At 42.8% G+C, this 9,946-nt stretch overlaps 1 long non-coding RNA gene across 1 annotated transcript; it reads right to left on the bottom strand.

Moving 5' to 3' along the window:
• Window positions 1-2,123: 2,123 nt before the first annotated feature.
• LOC123743249 (uncharacterized) lies at window positions 2,124-6,732 on the bottom strand. The gene is made up of 2 exons (XR_006770055.1): window positions 6,629-6,732; window positions 2,124-3,494 (listed from the first exon to the last, which is right to left on the bottom strand). It is a non-coding gene; the product is annotated as an uncharacterized lncRNA (long non-coding RNA).
• Window positions 6,733-9,946: the final 3,214 nt, after the last annotated feature.

Raw genomic sequence — 9,946 nt, 5'->3', positions numbered from 1 at the left:
AGAGTATTAAAACAAAGAGCAGAAGAGCAGTCAGTCTGGGAGACATCCCGTTTCTCTCTCTCTGTCAGTCTGTCTGTCCAGTTCAGATGGATTCCAAACACTGGCTGAAGCCTTTCAGCTGGTGGAGCTGCCAGAAACGGACCATTTGCTCTTTGGATGTCAATAACAACACATGGCCCGCTCTGCCTCCCCCCTTCTCTCCCATCTCCATCCCTCCACCGGAGTCTCTCTCTCACTCTCTGCTTTTTTGGCTTCGCTTCCAAGGAGCTCTGGGTGCCCTGAAACACGCCTGCAGACGTGCAGATTCCACTCCCTATCAGGCAAAAACAAACACAATCCCATATCAAAACAACGTGCCCTCTCGCTTTGAACCAAAACACACACCTCCCTCTGTGCACTAAGCCTGGGAGCCAACACAGACAGTTGGCGGCTGGGACTGACTCCTTACACCATGGACAGAGTTCAGAGCTCAGCCTGCCTGCCTTTAAATCTGACTGCATTGTTGTTTCACAGACACTGATGGTCGACTGATGGAAGTAGAAACACTCCATGACTTAGAGCATTCTAGAACATATTAGAGGCAGTCTAGGATCCTAAAGCCTACACGGCCCACTCAGACAAACTGACGATTTGGAAATCTCAAATTGAAATTGGAATTGGAATCTTACAATATCCTTTTTCCTGGTATAATGCTGACTTGATTTTGTTTTATTTCAATAAGATACCTTTTACCAAGATGGTCATTACTTGTGGAAACATAGAGGAATAGGGTAGTATATGTGTTATCAGGCTCTGTCGGTTATACAGTTATGTCTTCTAGTGTGTTGAGCTATATTCAACTCTGTATTCATCTCTGCTGTATGCTCAGAGAGTGTTCTGTCGGACTGAAGCCGCTGTAATGAGAGAGTGTGAATGTTGCTGTGCTGTCCGGTGTGTGTGTGTGTGTGTGTGTGTGTGTGTGTGTGTGTGTGTGTGTGTGTGTGTGTGTGAATGTGCAGGTGCATGACAGCAAGCTTGCGTGTGCGTGTGAGAGAGAGACTGGGAGATTTTCCAGCATTAAGGAGCAGGCAGAGGCTGAACTCTGACTTCAAAGGTGTGTCAGGGGATGCAGTGTTCAGCTCAGCCCGTTTGCCTAGACACCAGAGCAGAGCACTGTGGAAAGTACATTCCATGACCTCCCTTTCTCTCGTTCCCCATTCTCTCCCTATCTGTCTCTCTGTATCTGTCTCTCTCTCCCTCCCTCTCTCTCCCCCCCTCTCCCCTCTCTCTCTCATATATACACATACATACACATTCACACACTTCCTCCCTCCCCTCTAAAGTCTTTCCGATGGTGTGACACATATCACCAGGTTGCCAGCTGCCAACTGCACGCCAGCACTGCATCGCTGTCTTTCCTCCACCTGCTCCCTTGCTTGTTTACCCCTGACACCCCACTATCTGTTTTTCACCTCTCCCTCTGCCCTTATTTCCCTCCTCCACTCTTCCTCCACTCTGTCTCTCTCCTTCCCCCATCATGTCTTAACCCTGTGAAGAACTCCTCAGTCTCAGAGGTTGTGCTGTCAGAGAGCATGCCCCCTCTCCACTCTCTCTCTCTCGCTCTCTCCCTTCCCATTCTCTCTCTCTCTCTCTCTCTCAGCCTTATACACACTAACGGGGGGAAGACAGCAAACTGTTGTTCTAGGAGAATTCCATATTGAAACATATTTTTCTGCATTATTTTGGGGGGAACCGACGCTGTGAGACGGCTCTCAGCGCAAGATATTGTCTTTGGACTGTAATATTTTTCTTTGGCCTCTGTGTATTTGCTAACTCTTTGTGTGTGGTGTGAAACGCTGCTGAGGGATCAATGGTGTGTTTCTGACCACTATGGAAACCTGTGTGTTCATGGCCACACATTAAGCAGTTAAGCATCTATTACCATTAATCATGGTAATGACCACAATGAACATGACCACACATTGAACAGTTAGGGATCTATGACCATATGGTGCTTTAGATTTGGTACAGGGTGTGGTTAATAAGTAGGTGTACAGTATTAGTAGACAGCAGACTGTATGGTCGACGCCATTGGGGCAGAGAGTTTGGTTCATGTGTAGTTTGGAACCGTATATAAGTCTGTATACTTGCTATGTTGTTTTATTGTGAACCTTTCACTGAAAGACTGATATCATGTTGAAAATATTATAGACATTACTTTCATATTAAATACACATTGAGTCCATCGGAGAGAGAGGAAGGTTTGTTTGTCTGCTTTGATGGCTCAGCTTTGTCTTTCCTATCTTAAGCACTTTAAACACCAGCCCAACACTTAACAACAATAATCAGCATCACATATTTGTACTCAAGACAAAAGAAAAGAACGTATACATACTGTAAATTGAAGGAACAATCACCCTGTCTTTATCATACAAGTCTGGACCCTGAGTTTTGTTCCAGCACATTGGTGAGAAAAAAACATTTACAAAACATTTATTTAAAAATGTAAAGTTTATAAATCTAGTAATGGATCATTGATTGTGTTGATTATTGCTGAAGTATAGATTTAAATTGTGTGTTTAAAGCCTGAAGACGTGAAGTTGAGATGGGAACAGCTGGCGTGGAACCTCCAGAAGATCTGTCTTGCTTCCTGTTGACATGACATCACACCTTCCAACCATGTGTAACATTGTAACACTGAATCCCTCCACCTCCCAGTTACATTAGGATTAGACTACAGCCATGGATGAGGTGAAGGCTGCAACACGAACAAGCAACGTGCATCTGTCAACCTCCCTCCCTCCCTCTTCTCTCTCTCCTTTTCTCCCTGACTATCTTTTGTCTCTCTTTTTCTTTCTCCTTCTCTTTCACTCCCTCTCTCTATATCTTACAACTTCCAATGTGTACAACATGTTACAAATGTGTAAGTGCTTAAGATCCCGTTCAATCTCTTTAATGTGAAAATCCAACCTCATACAGGAGCAGATATAGGACAGCTTGTCAAGGCATAAAGATGGCAAGGAGAGGAGAATATGATATGCTACACTCTATAAGCCCAGAACAGCTAGCTAGTCCCTGAATGAGCTCACATATCTTTTTTTACCTAATGACCCTCCATACACTGTAGAGTTTATTGGATAATCCTACATAGCAGGGCTTGGATGAGAGTTGGATGCAGGATATGCCAGGCTGCAACTTCATGTTCTGATGAGCGTTGACCAGAAGACTGAATAGAGAACGATCAGAGAGAGACGCAGAGCACTCCCACCTACCCTCCGAAACCCCACCAGGGGGCCATGTGCCCTCTCTGGGCCAGACCCGGGAGGCAGCGAACGTTGTACATTCATCCCCCACAACAGTAAAACAATGGAACATGGCTGGTTGGTGTCTTTGTTTCACTCTTCCGTGTCTTCAGGGGCCAACGGCTGCCGGGCCGGCTCGATCAAAACGGTGTTTGGCTCAAACAGTGTTTGGAGAAGCTGGGCCACTTCTGCCATGCCTGAGGGCCAGACTGACTGAAACAAAGAAAACCAGAAACAAACGGAAGAGAGTGAGGAGAGGAACGCAAACATCCTGGAGGAATGTATGCTGCTCTGTTCTGGAGCTCTGGAGCACTGAAGCACGGCAGCAGATGTCAACAAAGATCTGGTGTCAGGGCACAGCACAGGGACCACGTTGACTTTGGTCCTAGCTCTCACCCCCTGCCCAGCAAGCACTGTCTCTGGGCACAAGCCATCTGTACCGGTGCTGGAGGGATAGAGTGATGCACAGTGATTCTACAGTTGAAGTCGGAAGTTTACATACACCTTAGCCAAATACATTTAAACTCAGTTTTCACAATTCATGACATTTAATCATAGTTAAAATTCCCTGTCTTAGGTCAGTTAGGATCACCACTTTATTTTAAGAATGTGAAATGTCAGAATAATAGTAGAGAGAATGATTTATTTCAGCTTTTATTTCTTTCATCACATTCCCAGTGGGTCAGAAGTTTACATACACTCAATTAGTATTTGGTAGCATTGCCTTTAAATTGTTTAACTTGGGTCAAACATTTCAGGTAGCCTTCCACAAGCTTCCCACAATAAGTTGGGTGCATTTTGGCCCATTCCTCCTGACAGAGCTGGTGTAACTGAGTCAGGTTTGTAGGCCTCCTTGCTCGCACATGCTTTTTCAGTTCTGCCCACAAATGTTCTATGGGATTGAGGTCAGGGCTTTGTGATGGCCACTCTAATACCTTGACTTTGTTGTCCTTAAGGCATTTGCCACAACTTTGTAAGTATGCTTGGGGTCATTGTCCATTTGGAAGACACATTTGCGACCAAGCATTAACTTCCTGACTGATATCTTGAGATGTTGCTTCAATATATCCACATAATTTTCCTTCCACATGACGCCATCTATTTTGTGAAGTGCACCAGTCCCTCCTGCAGCCAAGCACCCCCACAACATGAGGCTGCCACCCCCGTGCTTCACGGTTGGGATGGTGTTCTTCGGCTTGCAAGCATCACCCTTTTTCCTCCAAACATAACGATGTTCATTATGGCCGAACAGTTCTATTTTTGTTTCATCAGACCAGAGTACATTATTCCAAAAAGTACAATCTTTGTCCCCATGTGCAGTTGCAAACCGAAGTCTGGCTTTTTTTATGGCGGTTTTGGAGCGGTGGCTTCTTCCTTTCTGAGCGGCCTTTCAGGTTATGTCGATATAGGACTCGTTTTACTGTGGATATAGATACTTTTGCACCTGTTTCCTCCATCATCTTCACAAGGTCCTTTGCTGTTGTTCTGGGATTGATTTGCACTTTATGCACCAAAGTACGTTCATCTCTAGGAGACAGAACGCGTATCCTTCCTGAGCGGTATGACGGCTGCGTGGTCCCATGGTGTTTATACTTGCATACTATTGTTTGTACAGATGAACGTGGTACCTTCAGGCGTTTGTAAATTGCTCCCAAGGATGAACCAGACTTGTGGAGGTCTACAATTTTTTTTCTGAGGTCTTGGCTGATTTCTTTTCATTTTCCCGTGATGTCAAGCAAAGAGGCACTGAGTTTGAAGGTAGGCCTTGAAATACATCCACAGGTACACCTCCAATTGACTCAAATGATATCAATTAGCCTATCAGAAGCTTCTAAAGCGATGACATCATTTTCTGGAATTTTTCCAAGCTGTTTAAAGGCACTGTCAACTTAGTGTATGTAGACTTCTGATCCACTGGAATTGTGATACAGTGAATGATAAGTGAAATAATCTGTCTGTAAACAATTGTTAGAAAAATTATGTCATGCACAAACTAGATGTCCTTACCGACTTGCCAAAACTATAGTTTGTTAACAAGAAATATGTGGAGTGGTTGAAAAATGAGTTTAAATGGCTCCAAACTAAGTGTATGTAAACTTCTGACTTCAACTGTATAGCTCTCATTCTAATGTTATCCGTCTCCCTCTGTTCTCTCTGGGAGTGTTTGTCTGTATTTTTAGCTGAAAAACAAACACTCTTCGATCTTTGGAACAACTATATTAGCTGATTCTGACAATCTTAGATGACTGCAGAATTTGCTATAGTATTCTCTAAACCTGTAACTTTGCAGAAACACAACCCTCTGACAGAATAAACCTCCCTTCATCTGCTGTTGTCTCAGCCATCTTTGCTCAACGTAATAGGGGCTGTGTTTACATGGCTTTGGTTAGGTAAACCAGACAGTGAGAGATGAGCCCGGCCCAGGTCTGTGACAGGCTCGCCACAGGAGAGATACATACTGTAGATAGCAGAGTTAGATCAACATCCCTGCTGCTCGCTGCTGTTAGCTGACGATGAATAGATGGGTGGATTAGGATGTGTGTTGCTAGCTCTGTGTTGCTGAGTTTCATAAATAAATTTAAAAAAAGATCATACTGTATCCCATGTCTTCTCATTAGCAGGCTGAGAGATCTTACAAGCCAGGTTCTCTCTCACACACATGCTAATATCCAAGTTGGAGGATTTTCAAGTACTGTATAATCACAGGCAGAGCAGAGCGGGGAGAAGCACTGTACTGTGCTGTAAGGGTCCTGCCAACAGAACCTACTAATGCCAATTATATGTGTTTGCCTCTCAATGGAGTATGGTAATATGACTTAAAGAGATCCTTGTCAAATAAAAGAACAGAGTAAGCTCTGGGTTTCTTATCTTACTGACATGCCAGCTTTCAACCTCAGACTGTATAGCGAGATGATAGTACTATACAGTACATGGTTAAGTCTTGTTTGAATCAATGTGGAATGCTGACTCTGGATGGAATGATGCTGTCTGGATTCTGATGCTAGCTAAACTGAAAATAGGGACCACTGCATTATTTAATGTTATGGCTAGGGGTTCCGCTAGCGGAACGTTTCCACAACATCCGGTGAAATGGCAGAGCGCCAAATTAAAAACAAAATTATTAGAAATATTTAACTTTCATACATTCACAAGTGCAATACACCAAATTAAACCTTAACTTCTTGTTAATCTAGCCACCATGTCAGATTTAAAAAAGGCTTTACGGCAAAAGCAAACCATGCTATTATCTGAGGACAGCACCCCATCAAACAAACACATGACAATCATAATTCAACCCGCCAGGCGCGACACAAAACTCAGAAATAACGATATAATTCATGCCTTACCTTTGAAGATCTTCTTCTGTTGGCACACCAATATGTCCCATAAACATCATAAATGGTCCTTTTGTTTGATAAATTCCGTCGTTATATCTCCAAAATGTCCATTTATTTGGCGCGTTTTATTCAGAAAAACACTGGTTCCAACTCACGCAACATGCCTACAAAATATCTAATAAGTTACCTGTAATCTTGATCCAAACATTTCAAACAACTTTCCTAATACAACTTTAGGTATGTTTTTTATGTAAATAATCGATAAAATTTAAGACGGGATAAACTGTGTTCAATACCGGACGAAAACAAAGTGGAGCGAGCTTTCAGGTCGCGCACCCCAACCACAACAGTACACTAGACTCAACCCTCGTTCTGAACAGCAATACTTCTTCATTACTCAAAAGAAAAACATCAACCAATTTCTAAAGACTGTTGACATCCAGTGGAAGCGATAGGAACTGCAAGCAAGTGCCTTAGAAATCTAGATCCACATAGAAAACCCATTGAAAACACTGTCACCTCAACAACAAAATATTCCTGGATGGTTTGTCCACGGGGTTTCGCCTGCCAAATAAGTTCTGTTATACTCACAGACATTATGTTAACAGTTTTAGAAACGTTAGAGTGTTTTCTATCCAAATCTACCAATTATATGCATATCCTAGCTTCTGGGCCGGAGTAGTTGGCAGTTTACTTTGGGCATGCTTTTCATCCAAAATTCCGAATGCTGCCCCCTATCCTAAAAAAGTTAAAGATGCGTTATCAAGATTTTGTATAATCACAGCCTGTAGTTTTGAAACTAGTGCTCATGAGTCCCTGAAGATTTCGCCCAAATGTGTACAATGTAATCCATTTGAGTTTTTCTCCTGCAATTAATTCGTATGATATCTTACAAATTCCAATTTGTAGAACATGTTACAAATGTGTAAGTGCTTAACATCCCGTTCAATCTCTTTAATGTGAAAATCCAACCTCATACAGAAGCAGATATAGGACAGCTTGTCAAGGCATAAAGATGGCAAGGAGAGGAGAATATGATATGCTACACTCTATAACCCCAGAAGAGCTAGCTAGTCCCTGAATGAGCTAACGTAAAAAAGGTTTTACCTAATGACCCTCCATACACTGTAGAGTTTATTGGATGATGGATGCAGGAAGCAGGATGCCTAAAGATAATAAAATATATAAGTCAAGGAGATGTTTTTAGTCATTTCAATTTTTCCAAGATATCAATAATCCTATATTCCTTTTTTCCCTTCTCCTATACAACAAACATCTTCTGTTATAATGTAACAGGAAAACAAGCCTGGAACCTGATCAACTCCTGTAAAGTGTTCTCAATTATGGTAAAAGGGATCCTGTTACATTAGTGTGGGGGGGGGGCCCTCCTATTGGTGGCAATCAATTAGCAGCTGTGGCCCGCCGCTGCAAAATTAATGTAAGGGAAACACTGGGGATTTAATGCGTACAGTATGCATTAACTGTCATACGATCCAAAGAACTGCATTGCTTTAGTTATGGATAGGGATACTGAAGTGTACATAAGACTATCTGCATTAAACTGTATGGATTGAATTACAAAAGACTCCCATTTTCTAGTGTGTCTGAGATCCTGGTCCTTTGAGGTATCACTGTGAATGCTCATTGGGAATTGTATACATACACCTTTCAGCCAAGGACATGGAAAGGGGGATACCTAGTCAGTTGTACAAGCCATCCACCTTTAAGTAAACAACCAAAATACCCCAAAAACTAAATTGACATTGACTTGGTTGTGTTTAGAAAATGGGGCCCACAGTAAAGGAGACAAATGTATGAGATGCTTGGGTTTGTTACATCCCCTAATCCTGTAGGCTGTTTTGCCATTGGGAATCAGCAGCAACTTCCTCAGTCATAAGCTTCACTGTGAATCTGATCTCCTCCCTGGTGTTTGGGGCTGAAACATAACCTCTCAGACCCCAGAAAGAGAACCAGAGGGATTCTCATAATGTTCTGACACACAGCTGGACTCCTCCAGGGCTGGAAGTGGAACTCTAGAACATGCAGCACGCCAACCAGTCCAACCTGGGTTCAAATAGTAATTGTTTATTTGAAATACTTCAGCTGTGCTTGACCGAGCTCATCTGGTGCAATGGAACCAATGGAATAGTCCCAAAAGTGCAAACCACACTGTCCATTTGGGACTTCAAACACTATTTAAACCTAGCAGTTGTGGCTGGCTAGAACTGGACCCAACAGTACTCAACCCCTCCTCGCTCCCCAGCTCCAGCTCTCCAACTCTCTAATCCTGTATAAAGATAGTGAAGTCATGATTTTACTCCCCAGAGAACAACCTCAACAGGACCTTGTCTCTCCCCTAATGGCCAACACATGTGCCGCACTAAGCCCCAACCAACGCTATATAAAATGCAGACTCACATATCTGCCAATAAGCAGGAATATCCTGTTGTTTGTGTAATCTACACATGTTTGTATTTGGGATATTGCATTTGGCTTTAGGAGAATGTGGAAAATATTTTCTAAGTCTCGCCCTCTCAGGGAATGGCCCATTCAGAATGTAAATTCCTTAGCGTATGAAATGTAGTGTTTATTTGAGGCAGATGAAGAATCCTGGTGTCAGTTTTCAGAGCTAGAGTTCTCTGTGGCTTGGGATAGACAAGCTTGCTCAAATGATTGAGGATATGGGCACACAGAAAGATTGGTCTAAATTGCATGCCAAAGTTACCATATCTTAAGCTCACGTCAAATTGGCTAGTGACATTATCCTGTGGGGTTTTGTGCTATTTAGAATATGCTTCTTCTGGGATCATGTCCTTGAATTATTTGGGAGTACCACGTTTAAGACATTATCTTACAGTATACAAAGAGTACAACTGATGTAGACATGGTCACAAGCTTCATGCAGTCATGCAGGCACAAGCTTATTTTTACTTACCGCTCGCTAAATCTGTTTCTAGGTCAATTTGGTCAAATTGCCCAAGGGTGGTGGTTGGGCTGGTTGTCTGTTTCTGATATTGACCTGTTGTCTAGTGGGACATACTTATCAGTTCTTTACTGAGATGTTGAGGGGAACAGCAACAGGTTATGCAGGTCCCTGGTGAACCAATCATTTCTCTTTTCTTCTCAGCCAAGCCAGAATGATTGTTCTTCTTCTCATTGTTATTTGGTGGTTTAACAGAGAGGTGGGAGTTATGCCCTAAAGACTTGGATTTTAATAGATACCTTACAGCATAATCGTAACTTGAAAGATACCACCCCGCTGGTTTGGGTAAACATCTTCAGAATTCAAAATGTCTGCGGGGAGAAAAGGGGCTGGTGAGGCGGATA

Source organism: Salmo salar, chromosome ssa05 (assembly GCF_905237065.1).
Source record: "Salmo salar chromosome ssa05, Ssal_v3.1, whole genome shotgun sequence".
Lineage (NCBI taxonomy): Eukaryota > Metazoa > Chordata > Actinopteri > Salmoniformes > Salmonidae > Salmo > Salmo salar.
Note: the sequence above shows the minus strand (reverse complement) of the source record. Positions and strands in the feature narration are given on the sequence as shown.